This window comes from Ixodes scapularis, unplaced genomic scaffold (assembly GCF_016920785.2).
Source record: "Ixodes scapularis isolate PalLabHiFi unplaced genomic scaffold, ASM1692078v2 PGA_scaffold4__175_contigs__length_147842914, whole genome shotgun sequence".
NCBI lineage: Eukaryota > Metazoa > Arthropoda > Arachnida > Ixodida > Ixodidae > Ixodes > Ixodes scapularis.
The window spans coordinates 33,148,791-33,167,482 of NW_024609879.1; the positions used below are offsets into that span (position 1 = coordinate 33,148,791).

Consider the following 18,692-nt stretch of genomic DNA (forward strand, 5'->3'; position numbering starts at 1 on the left):
CATCAAGGAGCTTTGGAGCCGAGTGTGTGCTACTAACAGATTCACTGTGCCTGAGATAGAAATGAACACTTACACAGCTCTTGCATCCAATTCCTACTTTGCGTCGCGCTAACGTCTAGAATGTATAGGCCTCGAATTATCTGATTGGGAGCATCTTCAACTTCTTCCTTCGTCAGTAAACAGAACACTGCCATTAGTATAGCACATATGCTATTTTTCAGATGATGATAGTGATCAAAGTGGCCAGACTGAATTCCGGAAAGGGTCTATTGCTACTGTGTTGAAACAAAAACTAACACAATTATTTTTTAAGCGAATTGCTTCATGAAGCAGACGAGCGGACACATCACTCCCTCCGAGGAAGGCGAGGGAAAACATAATCCGTGTATTTCTATTGTCAGAGGCTTAATAAGTGGTTTTGTCATTTGAAAGTTGGAATGCATAGCAATTGGTACCCACAACATTGTATAAAAGCAAAAACAAGTGTCTTCAGAAACCTCTTTAGTGCCCCTTTAACTGTTCGCTACATCACGAATGCAAAAAGAGCATGGAGGCTTTGACGAGGGTAATGTTTATGAGATGCGACTCGCATTTCTAAAGCTCAGCACATTATCTCTGTGCCCTTGCTGTGAATTATTGGGAGCGTTAAGTACATGCTCCGGAGCACGAGAGTTTGGCGCTCCGTTCACTAAATGGTCAGAAGCACCGTGTGCGATTCATTGAACGGTAGTGTACTAATCAGCTATGATATACCAGCCTTCTTCTCGCAAAACATTCAATAACGAAGTTTATAGCACTGCTGACTTAATTCACTTTAAACTCTGTGGTTGCACTCATTTATGAGCTGCTTTTGCATTTTTTCTCAAGCAATTGCAATCCTCTCCACCCATTTCCATAACATTCTACGGCTGTATCTTAACTCTACATCCGGAAGTGACTGTGGCTTGTCAATAGTTTCGGTATGTATGCAATGTTCTGTTTAGTTGCCGTGCTCAAAGTATGAAACTTGTAGCGTCAGAGCAGGAGTGGAGGAGCGCACTTAAACGCCCATTAAAGCATGACAAAAGCTTCATAATATGTTTTCATTCTTACACCGACGGCCCAAGAGCTGAACATAGTGATGGGGAGCCGTTAACCTAGGCAGCGATTACGGAGGCCAGCTGGCGAGCTGGCTTCAGCTTCAGTAGTCATTTCTTCGGGTCATTTTCTCTGCTTTGACTGTGACATCATGACTTGCCATTGTAAATAAAGAGTGCACATTGAATTATCTATCGCTTCGGGCCCCAGAACTGCAGCCCGTTTGTCAAATAGAACTTCTGCAGGTATTTTTCCTACCCTTGTCCTTACTGGTTAGTCACATGGTTTTAAAACCCCCTCCTAGGTACTATGGTTTACTTTTAACTGTGGTTAAAGTTAGCCATACTTCGAGTAAACAGCATCAGATGGTCAAAATTATTTTTCAAGCTATGAAAGCTATGACGCTCGGAAAGGTGCTGAAATATCGTCCTTTGCCTACAACTCTGTTTTCTGTGGCCTCCACCCTGGTGGTTGTTCAATGTTTACCTCTCAAAGATTTCGGGAGAGAATGCTGACCCACACCGTAATTTTTTTAGGAATGTAAACCCCCAAAATTTCAATCATGTTAGAAGTCGTGCTCTGTATGATGTGCTGTTTTGAAGTCGTTGCACCTGAAATTCACTTCATGACTGTGTGATGTTTAATGCTATTCTGCTACCACCGGTCCCCTCTAGTTTAAGGATGTGCTCAATGGGCTATTGACATATTTGTTTTAACAAGTATGCACCTTTTAACAGGCCCCTAAAAGCAAGAAGCGGAAGCGGCAAGACGCTAAGCAGATGGCAGAGCTGGAGCTGCTGGGGACACTCAGCAGCTCTGGTGACGAGGACAGCCCTTCAATGAAAAAGCTGAAACTGGAAAATGAACACCTACGGCACCTAAATTATAAGCTGCAAGAAGCACTCTGTGCCAAGGTGCTTGCAAAAGGTACAAGCCTACTTTATTTCATACCATCTTTGTGTTTTTAAATCATCCTTTATATTTGGGTTGCAGACAGCAGAGCCAATAGGAGTACGAAGAGCTTCCATTCCGCATCCACAAGTCATCATGTGCCAGAGGGTTAGTTGTAGTTTATTTTTATGTAATCTAGCTTAAACAAGGTTCCGCTCTGTAAAATAATTGTTATTTTATGGTTATAGTAGTCACCTCTGGCTTAAATTAACTTTTCATTGATTTGTTTGCATGACAGCTTAGCAAAGCATATATCTCTAATTGTAGTTATCTCTTGTCCCAGAATGAAAATGATGACTACTACCATAATTACCCTGGCTGCCTTAACGTTGGCTAACTGCAGTTTGCGAACTGAGATGCTCTTACCCTTGATCTCAGTTAAAGCCAAAGTGAAACCCAGTGTGAAAACTTGAAAGGAAACATTTGAGGGGAGTCTTTCTGGTCAAGGAGCTATTATAAATAAAGAGATATGCACCAACCGAATCCTCAATTAAGGAACCATACGTTTCAAGAGCTACACTGTCCCTTCATGAGGGGTTGACTGCAACTATGTCTGTCGGTGGTGTCTTACCATTGCAAAAAGTGAGGCACCACCGTAGAAGAAGAAGAAAACAAATACTGCTCCTCGGCGGCCTTGGCTGCAGTCAACTCCTGAAGAAGAGAACGAGTAGGTCTCGAAATGTAGTTTCCTTATTTGATGATTTGGTGGGTGCATATTTATTTAAACCTAGTGTGGTGTTATATGATCTATCTAGATATTGCAGCATATTAATTATCAAAGTACATTTTACTGTTATAAGCATTTAATATACTAGTGATAATAGGCATTTTTTTCTTTTTAATTATGAAAGCATTAAAATGCTTTAAACAAATGACAAAAAAAAGTGCAGGGGTCGCATTGTTATTGGCATTTCGGCTACAGTGCGGCTTCTGTGCTGGCTCTGGGAGAATTCTATTCGTGCTTCCATCGGCAGCTTTAATAGAATTCCCCCATTGCAGGGTGTGTCTCAATCATCATAAAAGCAGCTCCCACCCTTAAGTATGGCTCCTTGAACAATATTTTGAACTACACTTCTTTCTACATGGCACCCCCTGCATTCGGAAAAATTAAGTGCATCTTCGATGCTCGCAGATGGTGGCGAAGTGCCAGATGCCACTATGCTGACGTGGTTAGCAAGCACAAACTGAGCCTGCCAACAAGACTGTTTTAACTATGGTTAGCGGGCTAACAGGAGCTAGGTCTGCTGTGTTATACCCCTGTCGTGGGCAGCCATAACCATGGTTAAGCTTAATCACGGTTACAGAAGTCAACTGCAGGTCAACTGCAGTTATCGCTAACCGCAGTCTGCCACTGCTGCGCGGGCTCTGCAGGCAGTTTCGTGGTCGTCTTATGAATTGTATCCATTTTTTGTTTGACTTACAATAATAAGTCTTTATATAAATCAATGAACCAGCATTTTCACTTACCGATAGTGCTTGCTAAAGCACTATCAGCTTGCGATAGCTTTTGCATCTTTAGCCACTGTTGTTTTAGGTTGTGTGGTCCCTCGCCCTGTGGCAACACAGTTTTGAGCTCGCGCATTGCTATTGCTGTAGCATGTGAGATGATGGGAAACTACTGTCAATCATCTGCTGGTCAGCTGATTATACCATGTGGAAAAGCTGCTGCACATTGTCGTGACATAGCACTAAATTAATAAGAAACTGAATTTCCCCTCCTCCTAACAGCGCAGTTACTGGAAATGTAAGAGGAACAGATGAATATTTTTGGAATGAAGCCTATTGTGCAAGGCATGCAGGGACGCTGATGGAAGAATGCTTGAATATCTTGCATGGTTGCACTCAAAAGTGTCAGCACGCTTTAACTAGTTTGCGTCTACCTTTTACTAATCTTGGAACGCTTGCAAAATACAGATAGCATCCCCTATCGGTTAAAAATGACCATTTTCTGGAAAGCAGTGTTTCGAGCTCTGACGATATAGATGCTATGGTATGCAAAAGGAATACAGTATTTTAATTTGATCTAGGCAAGAAAAAGCTGTTCTTGGCAACTCAGTTACATTGCAGCTACAGCAGCTGTGGTGCACCACATGGAATATCTTTGGTTGTACAGGTTTTTATGGAAGTGAAGAGGACCAGGTGTTGGTAGGTGGCCATGATCACAGAATTGTGATGGCACCTGAGGTTGTCCGGCCAGCTGCACAGCTCCCTGCCCCTGCCCTGCAGCCTGCCAGGGGACTGCCTGCCTCACAACCCCATGCTTTGCCACCTTCAGTGCGACGGGTTGTTGAGGTACCAACCATAGGCATGCTTGCTGCCCTGCCTGCTGCTGGCCCCCCTGCTGCTGGCCCCAATGCTGCTGGCCCCCGTGCTGCTGGCCCCCCTGCTGCTGGCCCCCGTGCTGCTGGCCCCCGTGCTGCTGGCCCCCCTGCTGCTGGCCCCCCTGCTGCTGGCCCCCCTGCTGCTGGCCCCTCTGCTGCTGGCCCCCCTGCTGCTGGCCCCCCTGCTGCTGGCCCCTCTGCTGCTGGCCCCTCTGCTGCTGGCCCCTCTGCTGCTGGCCCCCGTGCTGCTGGTCCCCGTGCTGCTGGCCCCCGTCCCCATGAGCTGCCTGCTCCAAACCCTCCTGCTCTCGTCCTGGCCACTGCTAACCCCCCGCTCCTGTCCTGCCTGTTGCCAATGCAGCTTCACGGGCAGCTGAGCCTTGTGCCATGGCCAACTCACTTCCTGTGGGCCATGAAAGGTCAGATGGAATGGTGAGCCAGCAAAATAAATTAGATGATCTTTCTAGCGTATTCTTTGTATCACATCAGTCTTCAGGCACAATGGCAAGAATTTGTACTACCGGACAGGGCAAGAGAGCCAAAGGATAAGACCTCTCATTTAGTGCAGGTAGACTAATATATGCACTCCTCGGTACTCCAATATACTGTAAAAGCTTAGCCAAAAGAAAGCAGCCTAGACTGCAGATAAAATTTAAAGGGAAGATGGGGCACTTCTACATTTGAGAAAAAACGCTTGAATTGGGTTCATTTGGCCTTTAGAATAACAGATATCAAAATTATATTTCAATGCGACGCGCCGGAGAGCCACAAGAGCAATTTCAAAATAGGGCTGAAGCCCCGCCCCCCTAGCCTTGGGCAGCCAAATGAGCCGTCGATGACGTCATGGACAGCGACTGTCTTTCGCGTTTTTCTCGCGTTTAACAATACTTACGCAGCAAATGGTTTGGGTATTCGGGTTCACGGGGTAAAAATACACTAGAATTCACTTCTAACTCATTTTTTCCAAGAAGCTCCGTAGCTTCCCTTTAATTCATAAAGTGCAGGAATGTTCCAGGTGTTAGAGCCTCAACATGGGAAACCAGGACCAGTGAAGGTTAAAAAGGGACGTTTAACATATGTCTGGCAAATTCGCCTGCCCAGCAAAAAAAAAAAATGGTGCGCCACGGGGGTGGTGGCACGAGCTTGGGGTCAATCGTCTTCTTTTGTGAGGACACTAACACTGGGACAGAATTTGTTATGACACATAGGCTGAGTAAGGAGGGCATCAGCTGGTCATCTCAGGGTATGTATGCATACTATGTGTACAGGTCTAAGCAGTGCTTATGCTGTGTGAATGCCCAAGCAAACCACAGTGTCTTCAAAAAGCCATGCAATTGCACCAGTCACTTCCCAAGTAACTCACACTACTGTTGAATAGATCACAAAAGAGGTTTCCGAAGGCACTTATTTTACGGCAATAGCCATACATGGCTCTTCATTTTTAGTGGTCAACGCAGTGTGACCGTGTGACCGTCACTCCATATTAACGTTGGCCTTTTATTTTTTGTGCTTGACGTCCTCACCATCTCAGTCGCCTTTCATTTCACCCTATCCCTGTCCCATCCCCCCTCCGTGCCCCTTTCTTCTCTTCCTCTCCTCGTTTCCTCGTATGATTGCATGTTTGTGGCCTTTAGCCCCCTGGCTCCCCTTCCCATCCTTCCCTCCTCTATCTCTCATGCGGTTCTGTGTTCAGAGCCTTTGACCTTTGATCTCAACCTGGGATCCTTGGACACCCCTCCTCACCCCATTCTCCTCTCCACTCCTTCATTGTTTCCCACTCACCTCGCTCACCTCTTCTGTCTGTCTGCTCTTCCCTCTGTCCCCTCATTTTTCCATCTTCTCTACCTACTTGCCCCTCCCCGCTCATCTCCCCTCTATCTTCCTCTTCCTTCACGCTCCCCGGGTCACCTCATCCTCAGTCCCCTCTCTTTTACTACCCTTTTGCCCTTCCTGCTCCCTCCCTTGCACAATCATGTGTTTTTGGCCTTCGATCTTTATACTTGACCTGATCCTCCCTTCCTATATCTACCTCTTTGCTCCTTTTCCCTCTCGACCATGCACCTTCCCCCCCCCCTCCTTTGTCTATGAGATGACGGCTACCGCCGGTCATGTAATTTGCAGTATGTTGCAATGAGGTGCACCTTTTGTTGTCATAAAGAGTAGAGCAGGGGTCAGCAGTCCGGGTCTGGTCCGCTAGGCAGTTTCATCTGGCACACGGCACAATTTTAGGAATGCCCCCTTCCTCTTTCTTCTCCCATCCTTCCTCATGCATGCAATGTTCTGGGACCATGCAACAATTTTGACCTCCGACACCTTGTAAAGCTTATACATCGGTTGCATGTGACGTCCTTTAAAGAGTGCTCAGCTGACCACCAGAGAATAGGGCAAGAAAGAGCTCTCCTCTTATCAGGACCCTCTTTTGTGCCTCCCGGATTTGCACAGGCGTCACTATTCTCCTCCCAGAAGATTAACCCTTCACTCAAAATTATTACAAAAGCAGCTTCCCTCTCCTCCTCTTACATGGTGGTCAAAAGTATGCAATGTGACGTCAGTACAACCCATAGATACAACAGCAGGTTCGTATAATTAGCTCCTCCCAATAACAACTTGTCAGATTACATTAGCAACTTTAATTTATGTGCATGTATTTTCCAGTATCTAGCACCAAACCTCACACTATAGGGTATTTAAAAGAAGAAACCATCTGTTTGTTATTTATTTATTTATTTATTTATTTACTTGTGATGCCTACCAACAGCCAAAAGCCTAGGACGGTAGAGCATCATACTAGTTTGACGGTGTCTTTTTCTCTAGTAGTTGCTTACTGCATCACCAGGCCAAGTTGGAGAAAGGGCCTCTCCATGTCCATCCCGCTCTTTGTCCAACTTGTGGCAACTCGGCCTGTTGCAGGAAAAGGTTGTTGACCCCCGACATAGCCTGTAACTTGATCCGTGTGCGCTAAGTACTCTAAAATCCAAATATTACAATCATGGGCAGCCTATTTCACTACAAAACATTTGATGAAATATAGCGGATTGAAGGCTTACGGATGGCACATTCATACCTGCCAACTCTCCTGAATTTTCAGGGAGCCTCCCGAATTTTGATCATATCTCCCGATTGTACGGACGCGACCTCAGATCTCCCAAAAAATGTCCACCGTAATTTTTTTTTTTTTTATGATGCCTTATTGCTATAATCATCACGCGTGTGTCATTGCGAGTTACTCGAGAGTAGGTTTAGGTTACTCCGGCGGGTTACCACGTGACAACTCAGAGCAGTAGCATAAAACGAGGGTAGATTTTCAAACGCCAAGGTACGAAACCTCTACTCCTGAAGTTAGAGCGCATTTTGGAACACGGCTTATATGATCATGAGTGCGCTAGGCTTCAGTTGGCTTTGTCAGGTCGTCGAGTGAGGTGCGGAACGCCGAACTACTCTTTGTGTTTCCCCGAGTTCAGTTGGAACCACTGATCTGTTGGAACGATTGATGGCACTTTCAAAAGGCTAGAAGAAGTACTTGCAAGTATTTCTAAGATCATATGCGACTGAGTTTCCGTGCTTTGTCGCTTCGCAAAAAGCTGACAAGTATGAATTCTGTGCCTTGTGCGCCTGTGATGTGGGAGCGTTTCGCACGGCAGCAAGCTTGACACATCAAGATACACATCACTTCACGAAAGCATCAGAACCATGCTCGTGCTGTAGAAGGGCAGGGCATTACCGGCAGTTTACTCCAAAACAACTGCGAAGACAGTGATTCGCACAGAGTGCCTCTTCATGGAATTTCTTGTCAAACTAAAAAAAACAAAAATGTTTCAACACCCCCCCCCCCCCCCCCCCCGCGCGGCGGTCTCCCGAATTTTTATGTTGCTAGGTTGGCAGGTATGCACACTGAACCCTGCTGAATCTGGTCGAACGACGAATGGTGCTTGTCAGGCAATCAATCGTAAGCGATGGCTTTTTGTGCGGACGAGCAGAACTGGTCGGTTGTTTGTCCGCACGGGAGGCCATTGCTCACGATTGGCTTACGAGCTTATCCATCGTTCGACCAGGTCCTGCTGGGTTCAATGGCACCAGCTGTACATCTGAGATTCGCAATCTTTCATCAGATTTCTAATAGTGAAAAAGTGCACATGATTATAACTGTTGTGTTTTTGGGATGGTTGGAGCACATAGATTGTGATATTGTCATAAATTGGCCATATCAGAAAGCTTTAGAGTGCCCCTTTAAGCTTGGGACTATGAAAGTACATCTAAACTATGTTTTCTTCTCGCCTTCCTCCGCGGGAGTGATGTGTCTGCCCGTCTGCATCTTGGTGTGTGCGCTTGCGATACTTGCGGGGACTTTTTTTTTTCCATTATCTCATGTATCCAGTTTGCTATTTCAAATTTTTTATTTTTCTGTGGATCCAGTTTGCGATTCCTTATCACCTGTGGAACGCTATTACGTTTCGTAGGTATCTTTGACTCAACAATGAGAGATTAGGTAGCTACGACAGCCCAGCTTAGAGTCACTGTATGGGTTCCCAGAGTAACGAAACTCCGAAGGTTCGTTCTAGAACCGCAGCGCGACGCTGAAACCGAAACCATGGCGCCACCATCTTGGGTCCACGTGTCGACGGGTGTATGAAGGCAATAGTGATATGCATTGGAGCGTGTTGAAAGAGCTGGTTCATTCCGCGACATGCAGAATGAATCACCTGTAATCGGGACTTACCTCACAAAGCTTGCTTGTTGCAGTGGGCTCAAAATCTTTCCGTTTTACTATGGCCAGCCAAGCCTTCTTCCTCCGGCTTGCAGTTTTGTTCTTTCCAAACGGGATCCGGAAGAGTCGTCTTTCCATCCTTCGACCTGCTGCTGCACCCAAAAGCGCAACAAGCAGGCATTGTGCCACTAAGTACACAACAAAAACTGTGCGTAAACGTGCGTTCGATGAGCAGCAGAGCGTGCGTGTGTGCAGGTGTTTGCTGGACCCAAGGGTGGCGATTAGAGCCACTTGAAGTGCTTGTGGAGGGGAGTCTAGCAGTGCTTGTGTCACGTGATTACTACCGTCCAATGATGCTCACCATGCCAAAACATGATCAGCTAGAGTGAGTATTTTGTCGGCAAAACGCGAAAACAAAAGGAATGCGTTACTCTGGGAACCCATACAGTGACTCTAGCCCAGCCTAAGCATCCACTGTAAAGGTAACTAAAATTTTTGCAAAAAAACCCACGTGCGGATCAGTTTACGCGAGAAACTACCGCTCGTTCGTTCATCGTTCGGCGGGGTTCGAGTTCTGCGATCTGCAGCAAAAAAGGTGGCATGCCAGAGTGTTTGGCCACAATTTTAATGGGGAAAGAGATGCATATGGTTGTAATTTTATGATTTGTAAGATGTTTAGAGCCTGTAAGTTGGTTACCACTAAAAAAGTTGGTTTTGGAAACTTTTTTTTTTCTTCTTGGAAGATAAGACAAATACCAGCAAGTGGATTCCTTTGGTGGCACAATGGAGATTTCTGAGGTTTGCGGAACTGCCCGTGGCACTATAGAAAGGGGGAGCAGGGAGAGATGGGAAGTATAAAACAATGATTATTCCTAAAAGGATGACAATGAGTTCTCACTTCCAATTTTTTCCTTTTCCTCCTTTCTCAGATGCCACAGGAGCCAACCATAATTTCTAGTCTCCATTGTGTGCTGCAGAGCATTGCTTTTGTGCTCCTTCTGGATTATCAATTGCCTTGGAAGAGGCCCACTGAAGAGGTTTTATTTTATCGCTCTTGAAATGTTTCTGTTACTTGAGAAGAGCCACTATTCCTGCTTCTTTATAAAATGTAATTTTTGTCATGTTTTGTACAGATGCACTGTGGCGAAAATGTTTGGCTGCACAAGGACACCTTCGAGACCTTGCTGGGTGCAGAAAGGGACGCTTTATTTGTTAAGAAGGCGGCAGTGGCTATATGGTCGTCGGAGGTCCTCATTCGCCGCAGCGTAATTGGTACCCTTTCAAACCGGAGCATCGCTGCGAACCCCAACATGTCGCCGCAAGCCCCGATGACGCCCCAGAAAGTGAAAGCCATACGTAGTAAGTCGCTGTTAATTTTGCCAGGTCTATTATTTCTTTATTGTGCCATTCAGGATTACTTCATAGCAGGAAGTAGTCGGCTTCTGTTGATTCCTCGCTCATGCCTTCTGCTGTTGGCCAAACATACCAGATGTACGGTATGTTTGGAAGTGTGCCCGAGTAGTGTGTACGAGTACACCCAGGCACACTCCTATGCAACTTCCCACCACTCAACGGTTAAACTCAGGCTGCCAAGATTTTTGTGTGGCACTGTTAATGAAAAATCAACAAAAACAGATTTTTGCCTTGTGATGTCACCGGCTAACAGCTTGTGTAAACTTTATTTAGACAACTTTGTTAATTTGCAAGCCCAGACTGTCCAACGCCTGCAAAATAAAACCTAGCAGTTAAAGGGTTAATAGAGACTGGGCCAACCTAGACATTTCTGAAAATGCAAGTTGGATTAGGCCAGGGGTGAGCGGACCGTGGCTCGCAAGCCGCATGCCCCGAATTGTGGCTCTTGTGATCCAAGGACCCTCAAGCTCAAATAGTTGGGGCCAAACATCAAGTTTTTTCATAACAGCATTATAATCAGAAACAGGCAAAAAATGTAAAACGTGACATATAAAATTGCTTGGTTTAAAGTCATAGTTTTTGGGGCATTTTATAGTAACATATAATGGTCACAAGGGGCAAATCAGGTAGAAGGGTAAGCTCCGTGTTAAAATATGCTACCTTTTTGGCGCCTCCTCGCGGGCTAGGTTGAGGCAGCATTAGTTTTGTGCAAAAAAATTTACCCAAAATTGGTGTCTAAGCTAGCTGAACCTTGTTCATACAATGCCATGCACCTGCCTTATAAGATAGTGAGACCACTGCTCTATGCACACATGCAAATGAAAAACTGCTAAGCCCTATTCAGTGGCATGTCTCACCTACTTTCTCTGTTTAATGAAGACATTAGGATGACAAGACTCGAACAGAGAAGCAGATTAGGTCTTGAAACCATAATTTCTATACAGTCGCCGACCGATTTTTCGGACTCGTAGGGACCCCAAGTTGTCAAAATAATCAAGCAGTCCGAAAAAAAAGATTTCAGCCACGATATCAAATGTCTGCCACTTCGCTTCGCACTGGCCACTTGCTTCATGTCAATATTAAATTCTCGTGCAACTTTGTATGTTGGTCACTTCTCACATGTTTGTTGATATGGTTGATCACGGTGGTGTGCTTTGGTTGCACCTTCGATGGTGCACACAGCAAATATGAAGTTGGTGTCATTTGGCACTATTTGGAGACAATGTTTAGCCCACCGAGCTTACTTCACTACCATTGGACAGAAAACTCAACTCAAGCACTCACTCAAACAGCACAAGAACGGCAGACGGCTGATTTTCTTGTGGTTGCATTGAGAAACGCAACATTAGAACAAACAGCAGCCATGTTGGCTATAGCTGAACTGGGAAGCCCGACTGTAACCTCAATTCAGCTTCTTTACTGCGTAGTATGTGGTATCGAGGCTACAAGTGAAAACCAGAACAACTAAAGTGACGGTGATTACGCTCACGGCATTATTGTGGTGGCTGTTAAATGACTGTAGACGGAGGAAATCACGCAAATTATGTCCGAAATATCAAGCAACGAGCTTTATGGTGTCCTAAATTTCGGTCAATGTAATACATTAACTCTATGGCTAATGTATAACTGATGGTTCAGCAAACTTCATGGGACGGTTCAGCGAAGACGTCCGATTAAGTGGACATGTTCGAAATAGCGGTGTCCGAAAAAACGGTCTGAACTGTACTAGCCAAATTATAAGTTATGTCTTGGCATAAATAAAAGGATAGTCTCATAAACAGCCATAACACCCCCTCCCTTATATCCCCCATCTGTCTTTTTAAAAATTTACTAGTTTGTGGCTTTTGAGCACTCATTTTGGCCAACCCTGTATTAGTTCGACTCAAAATTGTTAGAATAATTCTGGTATATTGCTCAACTAATTTGTTTTTCAGCAACATGAGAGAACAATTGCAACAAATTCTTTTAAATTGTGGATGGTCTTCATGTACTCTATGATTGGCAGCAGCTGCCAGATCTTGAAAAATCGGAGAATTGGAGATTAATTATTTGGTAGACATCTTGCCCATAAAAGAAATGTTATGTTGTGACTAAGATAAATGCAGTCATTCTGCAGGGTCATAATCTGCAGTAATCATTTGTGGGCTATGCACGTACCGCAAGCAGCCATTGCATGCCTGGCTGATCTGTGCATATGTGCGACTTGGAGCGCCAGATTCAGCTGTGGGGGCACAAGACCATTCGCTCGGCAAGCTCTTTTCGTATTGAGCACCATAAATGGTGTCCCAGAAGAAAACGTTATGGCCGGTCCACACATCTTTGTTTAAATTGACCGAAGCGATTGCAAGGACTGCCCCATGCTACATATTTATGCATGTATGACAAGTGCAGCAGGTACGATGAGCATGGCAGGCGGTAGAGGGGTGACAGCTGACGTCAGCTGCTGAAAAGGTTTCCTCAGATTTACGGGGGTCATCGCCTTTACCTTGTCTAGCAGCATATAAAGCACAAAAGGACTTTAAAAACTGCACGTATTACTTTTCTTAGTTTTGGATCATATTGACTTAAACACGTTAATAGAGTTTAAGTCAATATGTTTGTGAAAGCTTTTTGCTTGAAACGTCATGCCACTGCTTTCTGCCAACCTATTTAGTGTACACTTGTATTATTTGAGCGTGTTGGTGCTTTTTAACCACTTAGAAAGTGGAGACACATAAGGGACGATGCAGACAGGACAATCTTTCAACTTCAACATTTATTTTCGGCTTCAAGCTTAAAGCTTGCCCGCACCGTGGGAGTATGGAAAAGGGAAATCGTGGAGGAAGGAGAGGAAGTGAGGAGGTTGCCAAACGAGGAAGGGAGAGGGGCTCGACTGTAGGTGCGGGATAACGGAATGAAAGGAAAGACCGCTTCTGCCGGTGACCTTGTTGCCTTGCTTACTCTGTCAGCGTTCGGCTTCCATTGTGGGCCTCAGAAAGATAATCTCCTTTCTTGAGAGCGAAATGGAGGGGCTGCTTATGGTCTGCGGGCTTGTCGCCATCCGATAGGCCTCAATTATTTCGCTCCCCACTCGCTGGCAGTGGCCTCCCATGGTTGTCGTGCCGGCGAAATTAAGAGCGCAGCCGGGACATTTTCTCCCGTGAATGGCGATCGGGTGCTGGGAATCCGAAGCAGCTCCTTTCGGCGTCCATTTGATGTTCTCGGAGTTGGTCGTTGAGGCATCGCTCCGTTTGCCCTATGTACCTAGCCCCGCCGGACAGGGGGATCGCGTACACTTTCTCCGTCATGCAAATGGTGAACTTCCTTGCATATTTTTTGGTACAGGTGGGTTGTGGGGGTCCCTCTCTGTTGACGGCCCTACACGTGTCGCCGAGTCTCGATTTGCACGTGAAAAGCACTTTTGTGTCGTATTTTGAGGCGAGAGCTCTTAGGCGGCGAGATGTTGTGTGGATGTATGGAATACAGGCTGGTCTTCTGGCGACGGGTGAAGTCTCGGCGGTTGGCTTGGACCGGGGGTTTGTAGGCAATTTTTGTGAGGTAGCCAAAATCAAATCTGCAGGGTAGCCTGCCATCCGAAGCCGTGAGCACTGTTGGCTTAGGCTGGCCTCCCGTTGGTGGGCGCAGGACTTTGTGTATGCCGCACTATGCCGGATTTTACGTTTTTTGAGTGTGCGCTTGAGAATGGAAGCACCGCCTTGGTTGTACACTGTTGGAAAGACCAGCACGCTCCTTTTTCGGAAGGTTGGAGGCAAACCTCCAGGAACTGCAGTTCGCCTTCCGTGGGGTCTTCCTTCTTGAATGATAGGCGCCCAGGCGAAGCGCTGATTGCCTCGACGATAGCCTCCGGCATTGCGTGGTTATGGTGAATGATTAGATAATCATTGACGTACCTGAACACTTCGCAGTCCTGGGAATTGGTTTGCAGATGTCACTGGATGCCTTGGTCCGCCACGGAGAGATAGATCTCGCTGAAATTGGGGCCAGACACGATCCGATGCAGACTCAATGAACACGTCCCCATTGTGCTTGACCAGTGTTGACCGGAGGTAAAGCTGGAACTTCTCCAGCTCTACCTCCGGTCAACACTGGTGAAGCACAATGGGGACGTGTTCATTCAGTCTGCGTCGGATCGTGTCTGGCCCCGAGTTTCAGCGAGATCTATCTCTCCGTGGCGGACCAAGGCATCCAGTGACATCTGCAAACCAATTCCCAGGACTGCGAAGTGTTCAGGTACGTCAATGATTATCTAATCATTCACCATAACCACGCAACGCCGGAGGCTATCGTCGAGGCAATCAGCGCTTCGCCTGGGCGCCTATCATTCAAGAAGGAAGACCCCACGGAAGGCGAACTGCAGTTCCTGGAGGTTTGCCTCCAACCTTCCGAAAAAGGAGCGTGCTGGTCTTTCCAACAGTGTACAACCAGGGCGGTGCTTCCATTCTCAAGCGCACACTCAAAAAACGTAAAATCCGGCATAGTGAGGTGCCTGCTTTCTGCGGCATACACAAAGTCCTGCGCCCACCAATGGGAGGCCAGCCTAAGACAACAGTGCTCACGGCTTCGGAGGGCAGGCTACCCTGCAGATTTGATTTTGGCTACCTCACAAAAATTGCCTACAAACCCCCGGTCCAGGCCAATCGCCGAGACTTCACTCGTCGCCAGAAGACCAGCCTGTATTCCATACATCCACACAACATCTCGCCGCCTAAGAGCTCTCGCCTCAAAATACGACACAAAAGTGCTTTTCACGTACAAATCGAGACTCGGCGACACGTGTAGGGCCGTCAACAGAGAGGGACCCCCACAACCCACCTGTACCAAAAACTATGCAAGGAAGTTCACCGTTTGCATGACAAAGAAAGTGTACGTGATCCCCCTGTCCCGCGGGGCTAGGTACATCGGGCAAACGGGGCGATGCCTCAACGACCAACTCCGAGAACATCAAATGGACGCCGAAAGGAGCTGCTTCGGATTCCCAGCACCTGATCGCCATTCACGGGAGAAAATGTCCCGGCTGCGCTCCTAATTTCGCCGGCACGACAACCATGGGAGGCCACTGCGAGCGAGTCGAGAGCGAAATAATTGAGGCCTATCGAATGGCCGCAAGCCCGCAGACCATAAGCAGCCCTTCCATTTCGCTCTCAAGAAAGGCGATTACCTTTCTGAGGTCCACAATGGAAGCCGAACGCTGACAGAGTAGGCCAGGCGACAAGGTCCCCGGCAGAAGCGGTCTTTCCTTTCATTCCGTTATCCCGCACCTATAGACGCATTGCAGCAGCTGTGCATGGGCGCCGCCATAACTGACCTTCAGTTTTTGTTTCCCCTTATTACGTTTACTTCACTTCATTATTACCATAACAGGCTAGGTCATTGCCATCCTAGATTTTATTCTGTCTTTCTCCCCGACATTGGCCTTTGTGGAGGCTCGTCCACACCAATTTCAGTGCCTCGGTATCTCGGTAAAACAAGAGAAGGTCAGCAATGGCGGCAGTATTCTGGCGCGTGTGTAAAGCGTCTATAGTCGAGCCCCTCTCCCTTCCTCGTTTGGCAACCTCCTCCCGTTCCTTTCCTTCCCCCAAGATTTCCCTTTTCCGTACGGCGGGCTTTGAGCTTGAAGCCAAAAATAAGTGTTGTTGAAGCTGAAAGATTGTCCTGTCTATCTAATTTTGAAATAGTTGGGTTTGTTTGCTTTCTAAAAGTTATTTGACTCGTATAATTTGCTTGTGGCGTTTTAAAGGTAACGTAACGGGGTTCTACCGACAGGGAAAACCTAAGAGTGTCAGGGAATTTTAAGAATCTGTAAAATGAAGGTAATATCAATGAAACCCTTATGTTGGCCAAGCCAGGGAAATTCGCAAATTAAAGCATCATGACAGTGTGTCAGAACGCACTGATCGTCACATTACTCAAAGCATCGCAAGACGTCGCAACCTACTATTAAACAGACGGGAAGCACCACGTGTCTCCAGCCTCTTGCAGGGACGATGAATAGAACGATCTTCTGGCTCCTGGTTTGTCGGACCTTGTCGGTGGACACTTCAGTCTATGTGTGACCTGTGCTTCACACACATAGTTGCTTTAGACCTTCTTTTTCTGTATTGTGTCTTCAGAGTGAAAATATGTTAGTCAAGTCTCCACTGGAGGCTTTTTCCCTTATGCCCCTCCATTTATTTCAAAAATGAAATTATTAATAATGTTGTTATTCTTATTACCATCAATATTATTATTGTGATATCGCTGTCGAAGAAGCCTTTTAATGGGAACTGAGCCTACCTGGCATCTTCTAAAGCACAAGCTCGGTTATACCTGTGCCGGACAGCTTGAACGGTGCTCAGTATATGACATGCTCAAGGAAGTTCTTGAGCAACTTGGAAAGCAATTTCAATACCTCAGCACAATTGCCAGATTGCTGTCACCCTTCTGTAACGGCCAGCGAGTTCAATCGAAATAGTGCGGGAAAATCTGGAAAAGTAGGGGAATTTGAGAACTTGGGAAAAAGCCCGATAAGCAATCTGTTATATTGTTTTTAACAGCATTCTAATATTTCTAAATTTGGTTGCTGTAGTCTATTGCAGGTTAAGAATAGCAGGAGGGTGGAGAGGAGGAAACCACCCCTCCTTGCCATGATTTGTGGTTTTGTTTTCTCCAGTGTCGGCTCCACTAATCTGGAGAGAGACTTCTCCTGCTATTCTTGACCAGCTACAGACTATAGGTTCGCTTGATATTTTAAAGGGCAGATGTGCTCTTGAAAGGGGGTATAGCCTTCATTACTGTGCTTGGCGTGCAGATCTGCATGAGCTACTAATTAATTTATAGCTATCTTGAGCATGAATGCTTCACTGTTGCTTTTTCCATTGTTGTTGATAAGCAACTGTTTTCATTTCACTTTGCTTGAAAACTTAATCCACATTATCGTGGTTCATGTGGTGAAACAATATTGGCATTATCTGTTGAATTGGTGCTTAGCACACTGTTTAAACCTATGCTTCTTATGTTGCAGGTTTCTTCGAACACTACGCAAGACAGACCACAGCCCACGAGGGGGTCATTGCCGGAAGGGCGAAGAACATCCGCCGCTACCTTTCAGAAAAAGTTAGTGAGCTGCGTCGGCGAGAAAGAGGTGGGGGTGTAGAAGAAACGTGAGTATAGATGAAAATCTATTTATCGTCGCTGCATGTTTCACCAAGGGCTGTAAGAGCTGAAACGACACTTGATCTTTTCCTTTTAGGCTGGATTGAGGAAGAGCCTCAAACGTCACCACGTCACTGGCCATCCCCTTCATTTTTTTTATATAATTAGATGACATTTTTTCCCTCCAAAATTATGCTTCAATAAAGTAGTTATGACAGCAACATTGTTAAACTTATCTTTGTACCCTTTTTTCTGAGTAAAGCAACAGTTAGTAAACTTAGTAAACAGGTGCTCTGGTATCACCACAACAAAGCCTGATGTCACACTAGAGGCTGTCACACCAAAGCACCACCGCCTGATGTCACACCAGATTTCTGGTGTCACACCAGCACACCAGACTGCTGGTGTCACACCAGATTTCTGATGTCACAGCAGCACACCAGATTTCTGGTGTCACATCAGAACACCAGAAAACGTCCCAAATCACATCCGTGAAAAAGTCTGGTGTCACATCAAGTCACACCAGCTCTCGGCCTGGTGTATTTTTCAGTAGGGATCGACCACCATACAAAAGCCTGAACCAAGCATACTCGTACCGTGGCTTGTTTGCTCCGTGCTGCCCCTGAGTTAACTCGGGCAGACATTGTTTTTTTGTTTTTTTCAAATGGAACCCCCGTTTTTAGTTTCGGTTTCACCTGTTGAGGCAGGTGGATACTTTTGTAAAGATTCCTCCCTATGTGCTTCCAAGTCAACATTTTTGCAATGGCCAATCCCCGGGCTTTGATTTTGCGCTCCTTGGCAAATGCTGAAACTCATATAAGCGGGCAATAGCTCGTCTTGAAAATACTTCCTCTTGGTGGCCGAGAACAAACTCGTGTTCTTGATTGGCCGACGCTTGCTGCCAAGAATTGCTGCACATATCCGAAAGAACCCAGTCTTAGTCATATACAGATGCTTTGACCGGACAGAGACATTGTCATGTTCTTCCGAGGGGACGAGGGCATGTCGAAAGACGAAGCGACACATAAGTAGACGAACAAAAATTCATTTACTCACAAGCACAAAAGAAAGCAGAACAGAAAACAAAATTATAA

General features: G+C 46.1%; 1 long non-coding RNA gene across 1 annotated transcript; it reads left to right on the plus strand.

Annotated features, from left to right (window-relative positions):
* The first annotated feature begins 10,329 nt into the window (after positions 1 to 10,329).
* LOC121837715 lies at positions 10,330 to 17,916 on the plus strand. Its single transcript, XR_006078318.1, has 3 exons — positions 10,330 to 10,413; positions 17,468 to 17,606; positions 17,696 to 17,916. It is a non-coding gene; the product is annotated as an uncharacterized LOC121837715 (long non-coding RNA).
* The last annotated feature ends 776 nt before the right edge of the window (positions 17,917 to 18,692 follow it).